This window comes from Marmota marmota, unplaced genomic scaffold, assembly GCF_001458135.2.
Source record: "Marmota marmota marmota unplaced genomic scaffold, marMar, whole genome shotgun sequence".
Classification (NCBI taxonomy): Eukaryota; Metazoa; Chordata; class Mammalia; order Rodentia; family Sciuridae; genus Marmota; species Marmota marmota.
In genome coordinates this window covers 62,441,267-62,466,205 of record NW_026000174.1, presented here as the reverse complement: position 1 = coordinate 62,466,205, position 24,939 = coordinate 62,441,267, and the positions used below count along the sequence as shown (strand labels likewise).

At 38.5% G+C, this 24,939-nt stretch overlaps 1 long non-coding RNA gene and 1 pseudogene across 1 annotated transcript in view; one reads left to right on the top strand and one right to left on the bottom strand.

Annotated features, from left to right (window-relative positions):
- Window positions 1–11,609: 11,609 nt before the first annotated feature.
- LOC107135421 lies at window positions 11,610–12,178 on the top strand (annotated as a pseudogene).
- Window positions 12,179–13,527: 1,349 nt separating this feature from the next.
- LOC125612121 overlaps window positions 13,528–24,939 on the bottom strand; it is a 53,550-nt gene continuing 42,138 nt past the window's right edge. Inside the window, exons 3-5 of the long non-coding RNA XR_007342441.1 lie at window positions 24,030–24,283; window positions 23,266–23,370; window positions 13,528–16,491 (exon numbers count right to left, since the gene is read on the bottom strand). This is a non-coding gene — a long non-coding RNA (uncharacterized LOC125612121). The remainder of the gene's footprint in view (window positions 16,492–23,265; window positions 23,371–24,029; window positions 24,284–24,939) is intronic.

The following is a 24,939-nucleotide window of genomic DNA, read 5'->3' as shown; positions in this document are numbered from 1 at the left end:
TCACCCACTAGGCTGTCTCCCTGGTAGAGGAAACAGGACACTTTGGTTTTACTCTCAATAATCTTTGGACCAGAGCCCGGCCAGCCCTCCCTCTCAGAGCCTTAAAGATAGTAATTTTTCTGCATCCTCACCTTCCTGCCTTGGGTTTAGGGAGTTCCATTTCTATTTGGCCAGATCTTTTTTTTTTAACAAAAAGAATTGTTTAGTTTGGAAAATTTACAGTACAGTTATAGCAGAGAACATCATTCCACAGTGTTCTTAATGGTATGGTTAGTTTTTTTTTTGTTTGTTTGTTTTTTAAGCATCCCTTAATGAAAAGAATTGTTACTGGCTCACTTATTAGTTACATCAAAATCAAAATAATTATTTATGCCCTAAAAACTTAGTACCATTTGAAAACATTAAATGCATACATTGAAAAAGTACAATATTTTTATATTATTCTTTAAATAATCACTATTGCTAATGGAATGCATATGCCTGTTCAACACTGCAGTTTCTCAAATCTTTGAACCAGATTGGACTGTGCCATCTTCGTGTCTTATTCCATGTTGATTTTGCCACAGTGGTTGATTTTGCTCTGCATCACAGCAGCCACTGACTCCCCAGCTGCACAAAGGCATGCACTAATAGGAAGGAAAGGCACACCAGAACAGGGCTATCTCTAGCTCACTCTTAGCACAGTGACTGACAGTTGTGGAGTATCACTGTTTCCCTGGAAATATTAACATTCCCTAAGGTACCCCCGCAAGATCACTCTAGTCCCTCTGGCCTTCTCAGCACACAGTGGAGGAACTGTGGAGTTCAGGACACAATGTGTGTGTTTGAAGAAAAATCGACATATTAGTAACTCCTTTAATGCAACAGCAAATTCTCACACACACTTTTTTAGTAAATGAATGAAAATAATAAAATAATGTTTTATATCTCTTCTCACTAATTCAATGAATTTAATTCTTCAATATATCTACTGAGCACTTAATATGCCAGGGGCATATTTCAGAGAAATAAAAATTTGTTTTCACATGAAAACATGTACAGGAATATTTTAAACAGTCTTATTCATAATAGCAAAATACTACAAACAATTGAGATATCCTTCAATGAGTGAATGGTTAAATAAACTGCAGTAATTTCTACCATGGAATATTACTCAGCAATAAAAGGAACAAATTGTTGATTCACTGGAACTCAAGGGAAGAATCACTAGAGAAGTATACTGAGTATGAAAGTCGATCCCAAAAGGTAACGAACTGCAAGATTCCGTTTATACAACACTCATGAAATGACCAAGTGGAAACCAAGAGCATATTAGTGGCTGCTAGGGGCTAAAAAAGAGGTGGGGACAGGAGGGAAGTGGACATAGCTCCAAAAGGGCAATATTAGGCATATGTGATGAAGGAAATGATTGATTGTATCAAAGTCAATATTTTGATTGTAATATAGTGATATAGTTTTGCAAGATGTTACTTGGGGAAAATTGGGCAAAAAGTACATTGGGTTTCTCTATATTATTTTTTACAACTGCATATGAATCTACAATTTTCTCAAAATAAATTTTGTAACGTTAACAAAAAAGTTCTATAAAAACCAGCTATTATTTTAAGAAATTAAGTTAGAAGAGATCTTTTTCAATGACAAGAAAATCAGAACCATAAAAGAAAAAGAAAACAATCTACTAAGTAATCAATTAAGCAGAAATTGTAGGTGAGCAACTAAATCAGAAAAACTTGAAATGAAAAATAAAAGGATAAAATTGCTTTTATAAAACTGCTCTTACAAATTGTTTAGATCAAACAAATAACTCTACTGAAAAAATGAGCAAAGTCATTTGCATAAATATGTGCAATTCACATAAGACTAATGAATTAGTAGCTTCTCTCTTCCATTAATAATTGCAAACTTAAACAAAAAGGAATCACTTACATTCATTTGGGCGTCAAAATTTAAGAGATTTGTTAGCAGTCAATGATGACAGTTTCCTTAGAAAGTATGCAATATTATTTACTCCTATGAGAAAGTAAATTAACACATCTTGAGGGAAAATTTTATCAATACATTTATACTTTATTGCAATTCCTCATCCAATATTTTATCCTCTAGAAATATTGACATGAGATTGCAATGATTTATCTTAAATTAATTACAGCACTCGGTAATTATATAATATTGGCAAAGTAGATTCAACTCAAAAATTCATCATTTGATATGAATATACCACAAGTGTGGTTATATCCATAAAATGCACTAATGTTCAGCAATTAAAAATAATAAAGTACACTGATACACCTTCAGTGCCTGTGTATGTGTGTATATACAGTGTACACACGCATGCACTGGAAAACTTCAGAAAAAAATGCCACAACAGCTATCACTTAGAAATGTGTTAGAACTTTAATTTTACATTTTTAACACTTCTGTATTGCTTGCATTTTATTTCATGGATTTTCTTCAAGTCACCTGGTTAATAGGACTCTGCCTCCACTTCTGACTCAATATACTTAAAACTAGTTTCTGGGTTTGCTGCACTCAATGTAACTCTTTGGTTTCTAAAATTAGTGACGTTTTCAGATCTACCTGTCTAATGCTTCTCAAACTATCTCTGAAATAGAAAGAAAATGAACAACATCACATACAGGGTTGTAACTGGAAGATGCAAGCTTGAAATAGAGTTTTATCCTGTTTTCAAAAGAATTTTCACCAGTTTTTTATTTGCAATTTGTGCTGTGTGTTGTGTTACTGGGGATCAAACTCAGGACTTCACACAGCTAGGCAAGCACTCTACCACTGAGTTTCATCCCAAGCCCTGTTTGCATTTTAAATGACATTTTAAATTATTTTCCAGATAAGTCATCAAATACTTAATAGACTTTCTAGGAAATTTTGCCACATCCATCTTTTATCTTTGATTGTATTATTGCAGAGTACTAACATATTCTTGAGCTTGTCCAAACCCTAATATTGAAAAAGCAACACTACTGGAGAAACTTAAATTTTCATGGCATCAACTTGAGGAAAATCTAAGCTTTTCATTGATCATGGGGATTTTTAAACACTTTAGATTAAACGTACTATCCAGGAGGCACACATTGCTCACCCAGGAGCACCTGTCCATACCAGTCAGTTCCTGGTATACCACAGTATTTCTTTGGGGATATGGAAAATGTGGTTAGAAAAGAGATCAAAGTGTTAACCACATGACCTCTGGGAAAGACATTAAGAAGTCTGAAGAGAATGGAACTTGTTAAGGTTGACTTTTGCAAAATGTAAAAATGGTCCAAGTGAGGCTGCCTGTCCCTGTTGGCATCTCCTTCCCAGGTTGATAGCATTGGATCAGGTCTCATGCAGCTCCTGATAGCACCCAAGTTATTAGTTAAGCAATTAATATAAATATATGTATCAAAAACGGGGGGTGGAGGGATGGCTCTATCAGTGGATCATGAAATGACACTATCATATCAGAGCTTCGAAGAATCCCTAAATCAGCTAATAGAATTTCAAAAAAATGGCCAGCAAATGATCTCCATTCAAGCACTTCAAAGGTCCCCCAAAAGACAATTCTGTGGGCACTCCATAATGCTTCCTTGTGTTCACCTTAAAAAACATTATAGTTTTCTATGCCCAAATAATAAAGACAGGGTCAGGAGCTGGAGATGACAATATGTTAAAGGTTTTCTTTTTCCTCTCAAGTTGGGTTAATTGAACACATCTGAGTGTGCCCTCCCATATAAAAACCCCTCAGGCTTCCCAGCTCCTCTCCCTCGCTGTTTCCTGAGAGGATCTTACCCTGAGATCCAGCATGATGAAGGCCTTACTCATGCTGGAAGGACTTTTGCTGCCACTTTTTTCCTGGATGTGGATGTGCGCTGGGCGGAACAAAGGTATAGGGGGGACATTGACTCCTGGTGTTTTCAAGGGGGAGTTTCTCAATGGCTGTGAGTCACAGGGCTTTTGATTGCCAGCACTAAATTTTCCAATGCTAACAATTAAGAACTAAATAATTCTCATTAGTCCATGCTTTGGTCTCCCCTTGGGTCCAGATAATCCTGGTGGGTGAGTGAGGGAGAGCTGCACTCAGGTTGCCATGAGTTTCTCCTCTTCCTCCCTACCACTTCTTCCTCCTTGGGACCTACTGGAATTTCCCACTAGATCATCCTTGGACCATCTGCTTTTCCATATGACTCTTCCCATTCCTGGTAACTCATTGTTCTTTCGCCACTTCACACCTGAGTTACTCAACCATGCACTCCTAATTGGCCTCCCTTATGCAAGTGCCCCACCTCCCCGCTACCCCCAGAACATCACTGTGTAAATTTTTAAAGATACAACCTTGAACAGACCCCTCTTAAACACTCCAAGGCTTCCCTGCAACCAACTAGGTATAGAGTAGCATCCTATAAAGACTGACCTAAAGCTACCCTCAGATCCCAGGTGTCTGATGGCTTCCCAAAGAGTCACAGAAGGGACTTTTAAGATGCTTGCTTCTCCACTGACATTGCACAGCCTCTCTCCTGCTCCTGGTAAGAATGTGGTACAGAATTCTCTAAAACATCTCACACCATTCAGAATGGAGATTTGCTCAACTTGAAAGAGATAGGGGTTAATTTATAAGTCCTGCAGATGTATAAACTGCTCTAACTACTTAGAAGGAAAATGATGAGAGATGAGTATATGAAATAAATAGAATTAATGTAGTTCTTTGGGGAGAGATTCCCTGGATTTCTAGGTGGGATAACATTGTCTTTACTTAGGGAAAGACTTGGGTGTTGGGGAACTAGAAACACTAATTTTTGCCTTAAGCTAAAAAGGCTTGTGTGTGCACACAATACCTGTGTTTCCAAGATAAATGGAATACAACCAGATTGGGGGGGAGAAGGAATGTAAGCAGACTAAAGGGGCGGACAGGACCTTGGAGGGCTGTGAGATGGTAAAGGGGGGGGGAATATAAGCGAGAGGACCCCTTCCTTTGTACAAATGGTTCTCTAAATTAGTCTTGCAGATCCTTAGGGCAGAGTGCTGTCAGTGATTATTGGAGAGCTGGAGAAAAATATAGAAGTGATGTGAGAGCTAGGAATGGAGTATTTGGTTTGTGACTGAAACACTAGGACTCAGAAGTGAGGAGAGTAGAGAGGGAAATCAAAGGTGACACAGTGAACAGCACAGGGTCTGCCCGTCTCGTCTCTCTGCCCTATAGTTCACTATCCCAAGTATGAGGGCCTGCGTTTGCTTCTGATGCAGGGGGCTGACTGGGCAGAGCCTTGTAACTCTTGTTAAGGACTTTGGTCTTTTCTTAGAAAGGAAATCCTAATCGGGAGAGTCCCGATATTTAGGTTAAGACATCAACTACCCTACTCAAGATGGAGGATTGTGGAAGGCAGAATTCTAAACAGGTGATCCTTGTAAACATGTTGCCTGATGTGGCCCAGCCCAGCCTGACTCTGCTGACCAGTTTTAATTTGCACATCTGAAACCACTTGAGTTCCTCTTTTCCTTTTCTACAAAAGGCAAAGAATGCTTATTCAATTTTCCAAGGATATAAAGAAATTCAAATTTAAAATAATGATGGAAATGTGAAGTTCCAAGAAAAGAAAATATGTGGGTGTTTTGTCAATATAAACAACTCTCAATTCTTATAAAATGGAATTTTGAAAGTTGGGTTTCCCTCCCCCCGAAGGAGATATATACTTGTGGAAAAAGAGGCATATGAGACTGCTGGAACTTACCGTCAAATTTCCATTAAGCTTTAAAGCTGTCAATGAGTAGCTTTAGTACAGTTTTTACACACTGTTTACCCTAAATACTGGATCTTGCCCTGGTGAAATCAGGCAGCTTTATTTGGGTTCTTTTGTATTTTTTTTCATTTTATAGTAAGTTTATTAATTGAAGCAACACATCTACTAGGGATTTAAATATCAGATATTTTCTCAAATAATTCCACTTATTGATAATTAAGCACACAGACACAATTCAAAGAATAAATTCAGCAGTTTCAATGATATATTTTGTTCATAGTCATAAAAGAGCAAAATCTTTAAAGATAATTAATATTTCCTGGAGTATTCTCCCACAGAAACCAAATCAGTGTTAGATCTGATTTAACACTCAATGTGTGCATGCTGTTAAGAAGTACTTCTGCTCCCAAAATGTGTGCCCTTCCTCCTCGGGACGTGTTGACAGTTATGAATACAACTTGATCAATTCTTTATGCTCGTAGTCCTAATTCCACCATAATATTTCAGGTTCCTCACAAGGTCTAAACCATGACAATAATCTTGAACAATATCTTTCCCCCTTTTCCACAAGGAAAATCCATGTTACCCATCTGCTCTGTCCTATTATCAGTATTTAGCACAGGTAGTAAGTAGAGAGTATCATCAGAATTCTAGATTTCCATTTAATATTTCCTTCCTCATCCATTTACCAACCACATGTCTGACTTGTTGGCAGAAAAAAACAGCAGTAAATAGTCACTACATGTATAGCTCTTGAACCCCAGTTAGGGAGAAAAACCCTATAAATAAGTAGTATGATTCCAGGTTATAATGAGGGCTTTTTTGTTTGTTTTATTTTTATTTTTTTATTTGTTTTAATTAGTTATACATGATAGTACAATGATCTTGACATATCATACATTTGAATCAAATGGGGTAAAATTTCTCATTATTCTGAGTGTACAGGTTGCAGAATCACATTGGTCATGCAGTCACGTATATACCTACAGCAATACTAGTGTCTATTTTATTCTGCTGCCCTTCCTTTCTCCCCTTCTCCTCCCCTCCCCTCCCATCACTTCTCTCTATCCAATCTAATGTGACACACTTCTTTCCCCCCACCCTCATCATCATACATGTAATCTGTATAACGATGAGGGTCTCCTTCCATCTTCTGTGCAATTCCCCTTCTCTCTCCCTTTCCCTCAACCTCTCTTCCCTATTTAGTGGTAATCTTCTTCTCATGCTCTTCCTCCCTACCCCATTTTGAGTCACCTCCCTTATATCAGAGAAGACATTCGGCTTTCAGAGAAATGAATAGGGTGATGTGAGACAGGAAAAACTGAAAGAGAAAAGCCACTTGAATAGGACCCTCAGCATAAGGTCTGCTGAGAAAGTGACATTGAACTGGGACATGGAAGAAGAGTTAGCAAGCCAGAATCCCAGAGGAAAAGCCATCTATGTGCAAGGAGCTGTGAAGAGGGTGTCAACCTCATTGAGCCAAAAGGAGGTCGGTATGGCTAAGGTGGCTTCAAAAAGGCCTTGTTTCCTGCTCCCTGGGGCATTTTGGTAATGTATGCCACTTTGCTTTGAACAAAATTGGAAAGAAAGAGGGTATGCCACATAACCTAAAATGCAAGGGACAATCCCCAAAGCAAATAATTCTCTGGTGTCCAATATAAATTTCAAATATTTCACCATTCATTTATATATATAGAGAGAAATCTGTTAAAACAATCTGAACCTAGAACCCATCCTTCATTTATATAGAACCAGGTTCTCCCCCAGATTTACTGAGCTCAACAACCATATATATTATATATATGTAATATATATGAATGATGTATATATGTTTATATATTAAAGGACTACAATGTGGTTTCTTTGTTAGTGTATCAGTTATACATAATGTCAGGATTCATATTGCTGTAATCATACAAGCAAGAAATATAATTTGTTCCACTTCAGTGCCCAGTACTTTCCCTTTCCCTTCCCTCCCTCCTCTTCCTCTTCCCTTAATTCTACTGGTCTTCCTTCCATTATTTATGGTTTTTTGAAATTTGCGTTATGGATATACATAAAGGTGAAATTCACTGTAGTATATTCGATAGAAGGATACATTGTAAAATGATTACCACTATTGACATAATTAACATATCTATCACCTCAGTTTCTTTGTGATGGGGATACTTGAGACCTACTCTTGGAAAACCTCGAGTATACCAGGTGCTCTTAATTATAGTCACCATGCTGTATGTGGAGCTCCAGAACTAATTCATTTTGCAAAGATGACAAAGAGACTTCTTGTACAGTTTGTACACGTAACCCAAGGGAAGTTTGCACATCATTGTTGGAACTTTACTAAGTTGTTTATCTTCCTGGAAAAATCTCACTACTGAATGGAAAGCCACTCTGGTGCTTGAAATCTCTGTTGGTATTAGCCTTAGTCTTGATCAAGGTAAATATTATGTACATGTTAGAGTATTTCAACAGGTCTGCCTGAGTATCTTTTTATTGATATACATATTGTTTCAGTATATTTTTTTCATTTTATAGTGCAATGAATAAATTATTATTTTTTAAAGTGTAAATAGGTTATCTCTAAATTTTTAGGAATAAGACAGTAGGCATTAAAATTGCTTATTGTTAAAATTGGAGCTTGTTGTTAAAATTGGGTCAAATGGTTGAAACTCACTGGACTACGACTTAGCAAATCAAGCAAAGTTAATTGGAGATTCAGTGACCAGGTCAATATAGACCACTAGGATCTCAGATTTTATACTAATCACAATAGGAAGCAGTTAGAAAGCTGTATGCATCCTGGTGAAATGATCCTATCTGCATCCATCCATCTTTGCAGCTGACCTAGAAAAAGAAGGAAACTGGAGACGGGGTGCTCCTTCACAAGGCTGCAAGGGTAGTCCAGGGGAGAGGCAGTGGCAGATTGGGCCAGAGTGTTGACCATGGAGAAGTGAATACATGTGATATAAATTTCAAAGGTCAAAGTGAAAAGGTTGGGAGATTGGATGTAGGTATGAAGATAAATTCTAAGGTGTTCTGGCTTGGATGTTGGGTGGATTGTGGCACTATTGGATGAGATGGGGAGAAAATAAATTGAAAACAGGGTAAAATCCTGAGTTCCACATTGAACAAGAACATAATGAGAGAATATTTCAAATATCCTTTTGGAGAGATGACCCTAAAACTCAGAGGAGTTTAAGCCAGGTGTAAATTGAACATTCTGATCTTCCAGTGTAATGGTATATAAAAAGCAACAAGCCAGGCTTGACTTTCAGTTCCAAATCTTTACTTCCTTAGCCCTGAAAGACTTGCTTCTTTCCTTCCACATGTACTGCACTGTGCTACTATGTGGCACATGACCAAAGCTGGAAACCTAAAACAATTTGAACCTAGAACTCATCCTTTATTTACATAGAACAAGGTTTTCCCCTAGATTTACTTAGCTAAATAACCATAATAACCATACACACACACACACACACACACACACACACACACACACATTTAAGGACTAACATATGGTTTGTTAGTGCATTAGTTATACATAATATCAGGATTATCAAAGGGCTCAAGTTTTACAGGGACACTAGGTATTGGGGAACTAGGTACCCAGTATGAGCACCCTAATGAAGATATAGACCTTTTCTCTTCTACCAAAGACAGCTATATATGGTGTTTCTCAGAAAAGAATTCCAAGCACATTGTACACTGATTCTGGTTATCTGGTTCTGGTACCAGGAGGAGACTGGTACTTTTACAAAAGAAGGGAATCTTTGGGTGGTTTTTTGTTTGTTTGTTTCCCAGCAGTACTTGGTATTTAATACAACAGTAGTTGGTGTTTATTAAACTTGGTGTTTAATAAAATGCTAGGCAAGCATTTTACCACTACCAAAGCCTCAGGCCCCTTTGTATTTTATTTTGAGACAGGGTCTTGATAAGTTACCCCAGATGGCCTCAGACTTGCCATCCTCCTGCCTCAGCTCCCCAGTAGCTGGGATTACAGGCATGCACAACCATGCACAACTGGGAATCATTTTTACACAAATCTCTAAGCTTCGTTTGCTTTAATTAAAGATGGTTTTCCTTCATGCGATCTAATACTGCTCAGATTTCTTTGCTTGTCCACTGAAGCAGAATTGCTAATTTTTGTCTTCTCTTGGCAGTACTGGTGGAATGCAGCCATCATAATTTCCGTGTAGTAGTTAACAGAGCACTATTTTATGAAGATTAATTGATAGGCCCTGATGAATTATTTCTTGGGACTGGCTGTGTGGCAATTCATGTGCGACCAAATGAACTTGAGTTTGACTATCCTGTCAGCCTCTGTGGAATCGTACCACAGGTAAGAGCAGCAAGCATTGCACCCAGTGTCATCTGTAAAGTGGTGGGAAGTGTTGCTTTGTCTTTTCTCTAGGTGCCAAGTGCAGGTGGAAGGCAAGAACACGAAGAACCTTTTTTTTTATGCTGAATTAAATTTATTTACATTTAGAAAATCCATTATGACAGTTGAGGTCATGTGATTTTACCTTCTTTGACCTTTCTACATGCACATAAAAGATTTCAATTGTTTTCACTTTAATCTTTCCTTTTTTTTAATACTGAGGATTAAACCTAGGGGTGCTCAACCACTGAGCCATATCTCCAGTCTTTTTTTTATTTTTATTTTTTTAAATTTTTTATTGTTGGTTGTTCAAAACATTACATAGTTCTTGATATATCATATTTCACACTTTGATTCAAGTGGGTTATGAACTCCCATTTTTACCCCATATACAGATTGCAGAATCACATCAGTTACACATCCATTGATTTACATATTGCCATACTAGTGTCTGTTGTATTCTGCTGCCTTTCCTATCCTCTACTATCCCCCCTCCCCTCCCCTCCCCTCCCCTCTTCTCTCTCTACCCCCTCTACTGTCATTCATTTCTCCCCCTTCTATTATTTTTCCCTTCCCCCCTCCCCCGAACCTTTTTATCAATTCATTCATTCATCAGAGTCTAGTATGTGTAGGACACTAAGTATGAGTAGGAAACTCCAAGACCTCTCTCTCAAGAAGCTCACAGTCTGTTGGGGTAGTACAACTCCACGCATAGCATAATGTAGTATCCAGCATTGCCACACCTTCCTAATCCCCATAATCCTTGATATTGGTGCCGTCCCAATTTATTTATATAAAAGAATCAAGGTATAAAGGCCAGAAATGTGACAAAACTTGTGAAGTTGGGATATAGCAGAGCCAGGAATAGAAACCAGGTTTGCTGATGCCTATTCGAATATACATTTTTCTTTGTTTTCAATTATGACTCTGGGATAAGCAGAACAGAATGCATAACATGATAAAAAGAAATTTCCAGGGGTATTCAGAGGAAAGAGTGACATGGGACAGTCATGAACTCAAAACAGACTTTTCTTGTTCTTCTCTGATGAAAAAATATTGAAAAATATGTTCAAGGTATCCCAATGTCCAAGAAGGGAATGTATGAGAAGGTTTAGATATAGGTGGTTTCTGCCATGCCAAAAGCAAGTACAATATATGAATTTAGTCTGTCTTAATGCTCCCTGCTTTAAACATGAGGCTAAGTGTGCTGTGCCAAGAACCTAACCTTATCATTACAGAGAAAAGATAACTTGGACATATTGACATGTTCTATCAAAGTATCTTCTTAACAGACCGGTAGTATCATGGTCTGAGAACAAAGTGTGTTTGTCTAGAACATACTATTATACCTTCCTTGTGTGCATCACAGCAGGGAGCTAGTGACACAGGCTCTGTTATACCTGCCAAGAAGAAATCCAAAGTATCTCGAGATGCTCTAAGTTATTAAAAGTAGCTCTCACACTAGAGTCTTTGGCACATTTAAGAAATCTGGACGGAAGTAACCCCCTGAGTAGAGGTTGCCTGGGCTAGCATGTTAGGAAAAGCTAAAAGTTTAGATTGTAAGAAAAGAAAACAGAAGGCATGTTTCCTGTATTACAGGAACTTCATCAGTTTGTAAAACAGGAGTCTAAAATGACCAGCACTTTGGTTCTTGAAACATATCTGAACCATGTGCAGTTACTTGAGCTAGTAGGTCAGGATCCCATCCTGAGACAAGTGAAAGATAAAAATCTAGTCACAATATTTTCTAACAAATGAGATGTGGCAATCAGAGGACAGTGACATATACCAAATGGGTGATATTGGCCAAAAGACAACATGGCACAGTATCAGTGTTCCAGACAGGCCTTAGAGATATGGCATATCAGTCAGTACATGCAAAAGGAATCTTGAATTGATGTAAAAGGGAATGTAGACTACAGTGAATTATGTGGATAAAAATAATGTGAGGCAACAAGCAACAATAATCAGAGCTGATAACGTTATTTCTGAGGGGCCCGACAAAAGAAAAGGTATAGAATGCATGACTCTTCTTTGGCATTGTTTGGTACAGTCCCATTTCTGAGTCATGTATAGTCTTTATAATTTCTAAGGAGAAGATTTAAAATGCTCTTTTATATAAATAAAATTTTTCCTGTCACTGCCTCCTCCCTTTTTGTGGTAGAAACCTTAGTAGCTCCTATAAAATATATATATATATATATATCCTGGAGTCAAATTTAGCTGCCACAACTGGAGAGGAAAGGAGTGTACTGGCATCTGGAGAATAGAGGCCAGAGATTCTGCCAGGTAACCTGTAGGCACAGGACACCCCCACAACAAAGTATCACCTGGCCTAAAGTGCCAGGAGACTCAGGGTTGAGAAACCCACCCCTAAACGCACACATTCACCTTTTCTCCTGGCCCCTCGCTCTCACTTCCACTCCACTCAGAAGTTTAGAATCATTGCAGTTGAAATGACCTAACCCCTAACAACCAGGAGCATCCAGGAGAGTGCACTTCTTTCTTTCTTTCTTCCTTTCTTTAACTTTTTGGCCCTTTTTAGTTACACATAACAATAGGATTTGTTTTCACAAATCATAGAAAGCATGGAATATAATTTGCTCTAATTCAGTCCCCAGTACTTCCCTTTCCCTCTCCTCCTACCTCCCCCTGTTCCCTTACCTCTACTCTACTGATCTCTCTTGCTGTCTACTTATGTTTTTAATTATTTTTTTAAATGGACACAATACCTTTAACTTATTTATTTTTATGGGGTGCTGAGGATTAAACCCAGTGCCTCACATGTGCTAGGCAAGCATTCTACCACTGAGCTACAACCCTAGCCCAAGTTTTTTTTTTTTAACTGGTGTCTTGTAGATGTGCACAATGGTATATTCATATATATACATGGGAAAGTTAGGTCAGAAACATTCCACTGTCTTTCCTAATCTCATCCCTCCTCCCTTCCCTTCATTCTCCTTTGTCTAATCTACTGATCTTTCTTTGATTCTTTAATTCCCTACCCCTTATTTTGGGTTGGCTTCTGCATATCAGAAAAAAACATTCAACCTTTGACTTTTGGGGACTGGCTTATTTCATTTAGCATGATAATCTCCATTTCTACCCATTTAGCAGCAAATGCCATAATTTCATTCTTCTTTGAGGCTGAGTACTACTCCATTGTGTACATACATCACATTTTCTTTATCCATTTATCTGTTGCTTTGGCTATCGTGGATCTCACATTTTTCCAAATAAACTTCATAACACTTGTTCTATTTCTGTGGGAAAACATTGTTGGAATTTTGATGGAAATTGCAATGAATCTGTATAGCACTTTTGGTAGTATGACCATTTTGACAGAATTAATTCTGCCTATGCAAGAACATGGGATATCTTTCCAACTTTTAAGTTCTTCAATTTCTTTCTTTAGTGTTCTATATTTTTTCATTGTAGAAGCCCTTCATCTTTTTTGTTAAATTAAATTGATTCCTGTGTATTTTTTAGGCTATTATGAATGGAATAGTTTTCCTAATTTCCTTTTCAGCAGACTCATAATTGGAATATAAGAATGTAATTGATTTATTTGTCTGTCTCGTCTTACCTCTTGAATAGCTGAATGGGATAAAGCATTTAGACCCCAGGAAGCATATGATCCATTCATCTAACAGGATATTATGCAGCCAATCAATTTATACTATGCTTTAATGACACTGAAACCTCTCTATTAAAGTCAAAATATTAGAAAACATACATACATAATATATAATACGACTTCAATTACATAAAGAATGGAGACCCTGTGGAAAATCCATACAAATAGTTATGAAAAATGAGCTTGGGATGATAGGAATGTAGGAATTGTATCTCATCTGCTGACCACCAAACATATTTCAAATGCTCCTAATGGGGGTATATATTTTATGTTCAGAAACCTCAATTGGTAGCCTAAATACATCATTTTAAATTAGCTCTCCTCCTTTTGGTCTAATGTTCTAGAGGTAAAAATCAAAAAGAGAAAATATATTTTAATCCAGAGATACCAGCTAAAATATTTTTAGAATTCCACCACAGTTTCTTTGTCCTTTAAGTCCTCCTTACAGAAAGATTTTTATCCTAAGGACCTGTGGAAAATTTTTCTTTCCCAGAATTTTGATTAAAGAAGACCAATAGAAAATCTTCAGGGTCAACTGACACTCATTTGCCAATTCCATTTAAAAATCCTACACCATGGGTTTCTGCTTTATTTTGTGACTAAGCTAAGTGCTTCCCCTTTGCCAGAGAAAAATTTAATCACCTTACTTGGGCTAATACTCTGATCTCTTGAGATAAGTGGCCATCTTTTATTTTAATAAAATACACTGTTGTGACAAATTAGCTTGCATTATCAAAGATCTCTTTTCCCACCAGGTTTTCTATGATGGTTCTGTCTTTCATTCCTGGCTCACCTATAGACCAAGGAATCAAGTGATTTCTACTGAACTTCATTTGCAGTGTTTAGTTCCCAGGTCGGTCCAAAATATCACTGGTTCCTTGCCTGAATACCAGTAGCTTTTTGCTGAAATGTATCCTCACTTATCCAGAGTCCTTGAAAGTCCTAACTGGTTTGTCTAGCCACTGGGCTTCACAGCATGTGAGCACACGCCTATTTAATCTCTACAGCAGTTCACTTCAAAGGCCAGAACTGCAAAATTACAAAGCTAGAAGTGAGCCTTGCCTCTTCATTGTAGACCCTTTTTTCTATCTACTCTTCTACAGATAGGAGGACACACTGCTAAACCTCAAGCATTACACCAACATCTGACACACAGTATCTACAGGTTTCCTAAGTATACAGATTGGCTTTGATCTTCTCCACAATGCAAGAGGCTGTAGGTTGTGCAGAAGAGTTGGGATTTGAGAAATTAAATAACAATCTGTTTCTAAATTTTAGATCAAAACAGTAATAAGCTATAGAAGATACAGCTCAATTTGAATAAAATCAATTAGCAAATGAGTCTTTTGGCCACAGCCAAAAGTCCACCTATAAACCCACCCAGAAATGAATTTGCTGGCCCTGGAATAAAGAGTTGTACAGTTCCAGGACCCCCCTTGAATACAAAAAGCCCACCTAGTAAGCTGACCTCCTGGCCTCAGAGGCCAGGATGTGGCTCCCTGAAGACAGCCTAGCTCCAAAAAGCCAGGAACAAAAAGTGATCAGTTCTTCCAAATTCACCTTCAGCTAATGCTTTCCTGTTCTGAAATAATTGAGGAAGAAGGCCTAGAAGAGATAGAATTGTTCCTCCCATAGCTTACTTCTCTCCTGAAGGAGAACAAAAATAAACCTTTTTTCTCTTAAAATTTAAAAATTTTTAAAGGAAAAAAAATAGTATGCAATACTCCATTTTACAAAAGAAGGAAAATTCTATGGTTTAAGCACTAAGTGTATAATCTCTTATAAGCAAAATGAAATCAAATAAGGAAAAAAGACTAGAAAGTTTAAGTTATGATTCTGCTGGACATCAGTTTTTGAGCAAAAATGCTATTTGACACTTGCTAATAACAATAACCTTATTTATTAGAGCCTCACTATGTTCCAGCCACGTGTTTCCAAGAACTTCAAGCATCTTAATCCTCAGTATCAACTATATGCCTGAATCATTAGTATTGTCCTTGCTGAATAATTTAGAAACTTGGGCTCGGACACATCAAATGATTTTCCAACTTCACACAGCTAGAAAGTCCCAGAGTTGACTCCATGCTAAATGACCTGAATCCAGTGGTTTACATCGTTATCTACCACTCTAAACCTACTAGACCCTCACCCACAGCCATTCTTTGACATAAAATTCATCAGCCTGATGAGTTCTTAGTACCTAATAAATGAGCTCTAAGAGATTCTAGGAATATCTCTCCCTAGACTAGTTACTATTTTAAGCCAAAAAAAAAAAAATTACTTCAAAACATTGTGAATGTTTTCTTTAAACATTTTTTCCTTAATTTAACAGACAACATTTTTTCCATAATTCAGTATCCTACAATGGAGGGCTTGATGAGGGGCAGAGCGTATTGGACAAGAATAACAGTTATGTGATATTTTAAAACAATGAAAAGTTACAACTTTTTAATTGTTAAATATACTAAGCTATTAAATCAAGGATATTGAACCATTAAGCTTTTGAATCATAATAAAATACCTGAGCCAAAATTCAGCCCCAGGGATGATAACTCTTAAGACTTTGTTTTGCTTTTTGTTTTCTTTCTCTGTCTTGCTTTTTAATTCCTCTTTTTTCCTTTGAAAGTTTCCATGCCCCACTTGATGTCAACGAGATGAGCCAGTTGCCCTCCTCTTCAACAGTGGTACTTGGTACAGCACAGATTCTGTTCATCCTGTGGCTGCATCCACTTGAGAGATGACTGGGTAAGGATATAAGGCCCAACCAGAAAAATATTATTTAGGGCAAGTAAAAACAGCCAAGGTACAACCCCCCCCCACACACACACACACACACATACACACTGAAGACAGAATGGCACACATATTAGTAGTGGAGGTAAATGTGGAGCTCTCTTGTACCTTGTTCACACCAGGCTTAGTGTTAATTCAAGGAAGACCCTACACTTACCCGTCCTAGAGTTCTCTCCTTATCCTGGGATTTTTCCCCCTAGGCAGTAAGAATTATTCCACTTTACAAAATTCAGAACTGAATACGTCCCTCCAACATCAATGATTGTGAAGGAAGGAGGAGTCAATCAACTCTGGAATGGCCAGTTTGGAACATTTTCTTCCTTTCTTTCACAAGAAATTAAATGTCTTAAGATGTGGAGAAAGGCCTTTGAAGGAAACATGGGCTAAAACATTTGGGTTTTAATTCTGGGTTCATTTCAAACAAATTTTCAAACATATACAAGATTCCTTTGTGGGTTTTTTTTCTCCCTATAATCTTTATGACACAGCATCTGTACTGCTCCCATTCTTAAAATCTAGATTATCCCAAAACTGTTTGCAATGTAGTTCATATCTTGGAGTTATTTTTTTTTAATGTCCTAAAATTAACTGGTTCTATTCCCAAGGGAAGGAGCTCAAAAAGTCTTGCCTTTCTTTTAGAGCCATGTTTTAGGAATGTTGTTTATCTAGCAAATATTATGATAATGTTCACAAATTTTGTTTCTTCTACAGTCGACTCCTTTTTATGGGACACGCAGTCAGTCGCTGCAAAGGCCTTTCTATTCATCGCCTAATTTTGTGAATTTTAGAGGCTTGTGCCCTTTGATGTACAGCAACAAAACAAATTAACTCAGTGGAAGGTTATGAAGTGATCTTTTATTTGTATGTATCTGCATGATTTTAATTCATTTTAATCTATTGTAACCCCCTTTTATGATGCCTTTGAGAAAAGGCTATCAAATGTTTTTATATTTCAATGTGGCCACAAATTTATAAATAAAACTTGACATTTTATATCTGTATTGCATTCCTAACTTAATTTCTAAGCTGTTGGGCTGAGTTACTGGGAAGATGGAAATTGGTGGGAAGATTATTACCAACCTTGCTTTTAATAGGTATTTAATACCAATACACAGCTGTTGAAAACAGGTCCTCCTGGTATGCAGTAACATGGCCAGTAGGCCCAGCTGCAAGACAGAAGGGAAATTCAAACCCACCAGAGAAGCAGGAGGAAGCTCAGAAGGGTAAGTGGGCAGGATGTCTATTAAGAGTCTCCCCAACCAAATTATAACCTAATATAAATCCAAAGAGTTGGAGTTTTTTCCCCCTTCTCTTGACCTGTTGCTCCATTAGTTACTCCTGAGCAGTGTCAGCAACCTTTCTGTTCTTGGGACCAAAGATTCTGTGTTAACAAGATTTGTTGCACAAAATGCTCTGGAAATTCTGATCAGCCATCCATGCCTTTTCAGATTTATTTTTGCCAAACTATTACCATCATTTTAAACTTAGAAGCCATGTTACCATCAGGAAAATCTCAATTGCATGCTCTGTGGTAATGATCCATGTACCTCTTGGTAAAAGGGGCACAATAAGACCCCCAGGTGAAGGACAGAGTTTTTCCAAAGTTCAAACCAGCCACTGAGTGCCTGTCTCTAACCTGGGTGGATTTTTACCTGCCAAGAGTTCAAGTCACCCTGCCCATGTAATTACCACATTTTCTGCTCAGGCTTTAGTAACACGATGTATTTTCTGTTTGCATATCCATTTAACTTTAATTCAGCAAGGGAAACACCAACTCCCTGAAGCTACCATGGTATCAGTCCTTTCTACAAGGAGCAGCTTCATTTCTGGGTGAGGGTACAGGGCATCTTGGTCTCAGTCTGCCTAGGGCAAGGCCAAGACTCCCTAAGCTTCCCCCTCTAGGGGGATCAGATGTTGAGAAACTTGCTTTTTGAGCCTAGATTCTTCTATTATGATTACCTTTTTACCTTGCAAGGAAAGAAAGCTTCTTCCATTTCAAAAGTTTTGGGACTGCTATAGCCTCAGAGTAAGTTTCCCTTGCTTGAACCCACTGTCAGGCCCAGGTGCTTTCCTGGGCTTCGTAATACCAGCTTATGGTATAAAGTGAACCCTCAACATGACCTTCCTATATTCCCAGTGCAGAGTTCTTGATATTTGACCAGTTAACTCTGAAACTGTCCTCGAAACATTATCATTTTCCTAATGATAGTATTATTTATCTACTATCTCCCCATCCTTGCAAGCTTTCCTTATAAAGATCTTTTATTATATTTTTATGGCTTTTACAAATGAGGGAGTAATCAACTCCCAAAAAAAACTTCAGAAAGGAACACAAATCAAGAATCTAAAATAAATCTCTCCCCACCACAAAGTGTGTGCAGACAGATGGGTGGACAGATGGATGATGGTACATAGATGGTAATATATATATGGAAAGATTTACATATAAAAATACACATGTTTTCTCATATTATTAAAGACACCCAGGACATTACACTGGAAGATTATCTTATACTGTGTTAATTTCTTACTAAATAGAAGCACTTGGTTAAAGCAGATGGTTTAGACTTTTCCTAAAAGTTTAGTTACCAGAGCACAAGTTAGCATAGGTCGTTTTTGATTCAGCTTTTTTGCCGTAGCTGTTAGAAAAATACATGCTTGATGAACATTTTAACTCTTTCCCTCTTTCCTTTATCTGATATACCTACCCCACCTCGCTCCTTCAGAGGGTTCAAAATCAGTGTGGTGGTTTTGAGACGCCACTGGAGGTTGGATAGTGACTTTGCCAGTTTTCTTATTTTGCTATAATTCTTCTGTTTAAAATGGAACCTATAGCACAAAAGAACTCAAAGCAGTCATTCCTGACTTTGAGTTCATGACAATGTTGAACAAAGCTAAAGAGTTCTATAGTCCATCCTGTTATTCAAACATCCAGACAAACTGTCATAAGCCATCCTCCCTGCAGATGGCACTGTTTAATAGGTTTAGAAGTGGGAGAAGTCTATATCATTTATAACATCTATTTGAGCATCTGCTCCTGCTTCCCATTAAGTCTAAGACGCCATTAACTTTAGATACACTGTTTTTTAAAACCAAGATAAACTTTTTTTAGACAGAAACTAAAAATCTGACAGTTTACCATTTAGTTTTTAAATAATTTTATAAAAATTCAAAGAGCTCTATGGATATTTTAAACCATATCACCTTGTGCTGTATAAAAAAGCAAGTGTGAACAAAATTAATGCAATCCTAAAATGTTGTCACAGTGAGTCTGGCTCTTCTACATAACTGCTTGGTTCATAGTCATCAATGTCCCTGGTTCCCCACACATTTACCACTCTTTGAGCCATCAGGATCATTGACAATGCAACATCTCTTTAAAGAATGTTCTGCTCTTATCTCCAGAACTGCCTACCATCTAGTGACCCCCATTTCTCAAGTTTTCAGGAGGTGTCAGCAGAAAGTGTCAGACCAAATTTTCCATGTGCAGGCAAGAACAGCTACACTATAACTGTCCACTGGCCAATCTTAATAAGTTGTTGATTGTAAGTCCTCTAAAATACTGATGAGTCTTATTATGTGAAAGAAATGTGCATGTTAGAATGTGAAATATATGTGCCTGTTCTGTTCCAGGCCCTAGAGATGCAGAAATGTGCGTATGTTGAAGTGGTAGTTATCTTGTTCAGGTAACATAATAAAGGGATACAGAAGATAAAAGATATTTAACTATCATGTTAGATGGAAATAAACACTATGAAACCATAAGGCTCGTAAAAGGTTTAATGTAGTGAGGGGATAGAATTTAAAATACTTTTTTTCAGTAAGGAAGGCCTCACTGACGAAGTGACATCTCAGCAGGGATCTGAAGTTGTCAGGGAGCTGATCACAGGGCATGGGGGGCAGTAAGACCTCTAGGCAGAAGGGCATCAGGATGCAAAGGCCACACAGCAGGAGCATACCTGCCTGCTCAATGACTGGCAAGGACACCAGGGAGCTAGAGTGTGGAGACTGGAGGGGCATGGAGAGAGATGGGGAAGTTGCCATTTCCTGGCCCTCTTCCCCATGAAGTAGCCAAGCCACTCTGCCTAGGGCCTCACAGGCCATAACAAAGACTATGACTTTCATTGTGGGTCAGATAAATACAGTGGAGGGTCATGAGCAAAGGATTCTGAGAGGGTGTGATGAACTGAACTTTGTCTCCTAAAATGACACCATGAAGCACTACTCCAATGATGCAGAAGGTGAGCTTATTTGGAAATAGGGTCATTGTTGATGTAATTAGTTCTTAGTCCTGCTGACACCTTTACTTTGGATTTGCCTCCCAAATTGAGAAAATAAGTTTCTGTCGTTATAAGCCATCCCACTTGTGGTGCTTTGTTATGGCAGCTCTAGGAGACTAAGGCACTAGTGAGTGTTAGCAGAATGACTCTGGCTGCTGGCTGGAGAACAGATTCTCCAGAACCAAGGACATAATCAGATGCCCATTAAGAGAAAGTGCAGTTTTCTAATTGGGAAATACAGCATCATGGAGCAGTTTCACCAACAGAACTTAGAGACTGGTTATGGTATAGACAAGAACAGAGGGCTGCTGGTTCCCGAGATGGAAAAGCTAGCGGAGGAGCAGACTGGAGTGCAGGGCCAAGAGTATACATTCAGTTCTGAACTTATTACGATATTATTGGACATCCGCCTGGAGATATTGACCAGGCCATCCCCTTAGGGCTTCTTCTATTATCGCTGCTGGTCCACAATCAGAGTTTTCTTCTCACTCTGGACTGTAAGTGTCCTTTGCCCCCATTCAGACTAGAAGGTCTGCTGATGACACTTTGAGGAACACTACAACAGGATCAAAAAAATCATGATTGGGGGCCAGGCACTAGATAGATGGTTACTTGTTATTTATGGGGTATGCCACTTTCAAAGTAAGCTAAAGGAAAATGACCTGTGTTTATGCCACCACTCCTTCTACATAGGAACCACCCCACCCCTTTTTGCACTGTCTACTGAGCAAGTCTCATGACAACTCCGCTTTCTCTCCATGACCCCACAAGGCCCCTCATCTTGCCCCACTTCACACACATGCCACCCTCAGGGCTTTTGCACCTTCTGTTCCCTCTGCCTGGAACTCTCCCTCCCCCCTACACCTCAACCTGTTCACCTCCTACTCATGCTGAAGATCTTAACTCATCACTTCCCCAGGAGAACACTCCCCCAGAGTGCATCATCCCTATTTGTTAAACTGTCTACAGCTTCCTGTACTCCAGCCATTAGCAATTTTACATATGCAGGATTTCGTTAACCTCAATTAGGTCTTGAGCTGAACACACTTGAATGACACCTGAATTCTGTCTTAATAAGTTTCTCCAGGTACCTGAGAGAGGCCATTCACATTTTATCAGATCATAAAGAAGCAGTTAGGTGTTTTGTGTTAAAGAGAAGAACCAAGTAGAGATTTGATAAGAGCATTACAAAGAAAATCTGAAGCAAGGAGCTCAGTGAAGAAAGTCACTCATAAGAATTAAGGAAAGTGTTTAAAAGGAGGATGTAAAAGAAACCAGATAAAGTAATAAACCAAATAGAGAAAATATAGTTTTCCAAAGGCATTTTAAAAAGAGAATTAACCAGTTAGGCTGAAACTCATTACCCTTTAACATAAGCAGCAAATAATTCTGTGAAAGCCACCAGTCTGGAAATCCTATCACTTAGTCATTCAATCAAACTACCATCAACCCAAGATTTCTTGCCTAAATGACAATATTAATTCTTAGTATAAATCAAGGAAATGAGGACATGCAACTCTCTTACCACAGAGTGGCTTGCGCCTTGCTAACCTCACAGCAGGGCCTGTTGAGGAAATAGGAAGTGAAGGTTTGGGATGTCTCACAGGATTTTATGCTGTGGCTGTACTAAGGTGTAGCAATTATCCCCCCTGTAGCACGCCGAGTGGGAACTGTCATACCACCATCACTTAGCCTCCAGAAAGTAACATTTTTATGACAACTCTGGTAGTAAAAAGTGCATGTTGACCCATGCAATTAAACACATCTTTTCAATGTCCATGCACCTGAGTCTTCCTGGGAACCTTTAAAGTTCCTGAGAGGATGTCACACACAGATGAGCCAACTTACAGGGGCCTTGGAGGGTGAGTTTAGGGGTAACACTAACTTTGTCTTAACACACAGAGTTCTTTGTACATTTGAAATTATTATTTCAGATGTAAGATGAGTCCTTCAGAAAGCTCAGCATGTATCCACCTCCCTCTGGGCACTGAAATAAGCAGCTACAGCATAATGAAGGCCTTTATCCATCCCAAAGGGCAAGTCCAAGGGGACTTAGACCTGAAGAATCATCCTAACCTGCTCTGGAAGTAACTTTGGTAGAATCCCACCTTTCAAAGTGAATGCTTAGTTAATTAAGCACAGAAATCAACTCTGAGAAGACATTTCTAAAAAATAAATCCAAAACTCCTTAGGACTACCCCCTCTTTACTTATTTATGTTACCTACCTAAACTGTACTCACCTATAAAAGTTGTGATTTTTAATAGTCCCCTCTTACAAAACTAGCAGACATGTGAATATGAACAGTATAAGAATAGCTTCCCACAATGGGACCAACGAGGGACAAAAATCAATGGAAATGCTTTTTCCCTCTTCAATATTTCAGGTCCTCCTAGGAATGACAATGACTCTGAGACACTGATTAGAGCCACCACTGTCTTACCATTCCCTGGTTCCCATTCTGGAGTTGGTGAGCTTCTGACCTTTTAAAGATGGTGGAAATAATAAGAAATAATCTTGTATGAAATTAATTCATTCCAAGTGAATGCTAGATTAAAAAAAAGAGAGAAAATAAATATACAAGTTGTAATCACTTTTACCCCTCATACAAAACTCTTTCCATATCTCCATAACTTAAATGAAAACTATACATTAAAGCTGGGCATGGTGGTACATGCCTGTAATCTCAGCAACTCAAGAGGCTAAGGTTGGAGGATTGAAAGTTGAAGGCCAGCCTCAGCAACTTATCAAAACCCTCAGCAATTCAGTAAGACCCTGTATCAAAATTTAAAAAAATTAAATATAAAAAAGGACTGGGAATATAACTCATTGCTAAAGCATCCTTGGGTTCAAACTCTAGTACAAGAAAGAAAAAGGAAGAAAGTCAGGAAAGACGGGAAAAGGAAAAGAAACTATATATTAGTACACCATTTTCTGAAGTTACCATTCCCTGGATTACATTCCTAAATTAGTTTTTTTTTTTTTTTTAAGGGATGAGAAAAAATGGCAGGAAGAAATATGTCCTATTAAAAGTAGCAGGAATTCATTCCTTGCAGATGAATGCTAGATATAAAAGAGGACAAAGGATGAATAAGCAGACTGTAACCAATGTCAATCCTAATTAATACATAAATCCTTGCTGGTCCCCATTGCTATTACAGAAAGCAGTGCCTGTCTTGGCACAGGAAGCTCAGAAGTGTGGCTGACCTGTTATCTCAGTTCCTCAGGTGCCCTTGTGCTGTGCATTGTGGGAGCTGAGAGTTCAAAAATTAAATTCTCCAGCCCCCCTCTCAGGCTCTTCCGGCAGAAAACACTGGCAGAGATGAGAAGACCTCCATGTGCACCCTGGTGTTTTCTAATGATGTGCGCCCAGATTCTCCCTAGTAGGGCTCCTTAATATCAGGTGAGGCACAGGATTGCACTTGAGGAATTCTGTTCGATTTCTCCAAGCATCTCCTGATCTGCAGAGCAGAAACAATGTGAGAAGTCGGGCTCAAGTTCTGACTTGCCATTTCTTAGCTCCCTGATCATGAACACATCAACTTCTCAGCCCTAGTTAACCCATTTTTCCGTGTCTTAGTTGGGGTTCCCAGCGCAGAACTTGATAAGGGGATTTATAGGCAGATGACTTGTTATGGAAGTGTTCCCATTAAGGGAATGAGTAGGCAGGCCATGGAAAGGAAAGGCAACCAGCATGAAAGCTACCTACTGAAGGCACAGTCCTAGCCTCCGCAGGACCTCCAAAAGAGCTCCCGCATTAAACCCTGCCTCCAACTTCGTCTCTGATTCAAGCAACAAACCTGAACTTTCACACTCTTGCATCACTTAAGCATAGGGGTGGCAAACATTTTGTAAATTTTCAGGCTTAGCTGGAGTCATTTGACACCAAACCAGACACTGATCAAATGACATGGATCTGCAGAGGGACTGTACAAACCCACATTATTGCAGATGTCAGAGGAAGCTGAGCTCCATTTTCCAAATGTTTTACTTGTTTTCCTTAGAAGGTGAACTGCAAACCAGCTGGTCAGTTAGACTCATTGGAATTCAACACACCTCACAGGAATTTTTCCAGCAGTTCCTTTGCATGTTACAATGGAGGGCTGAATAAACCCAC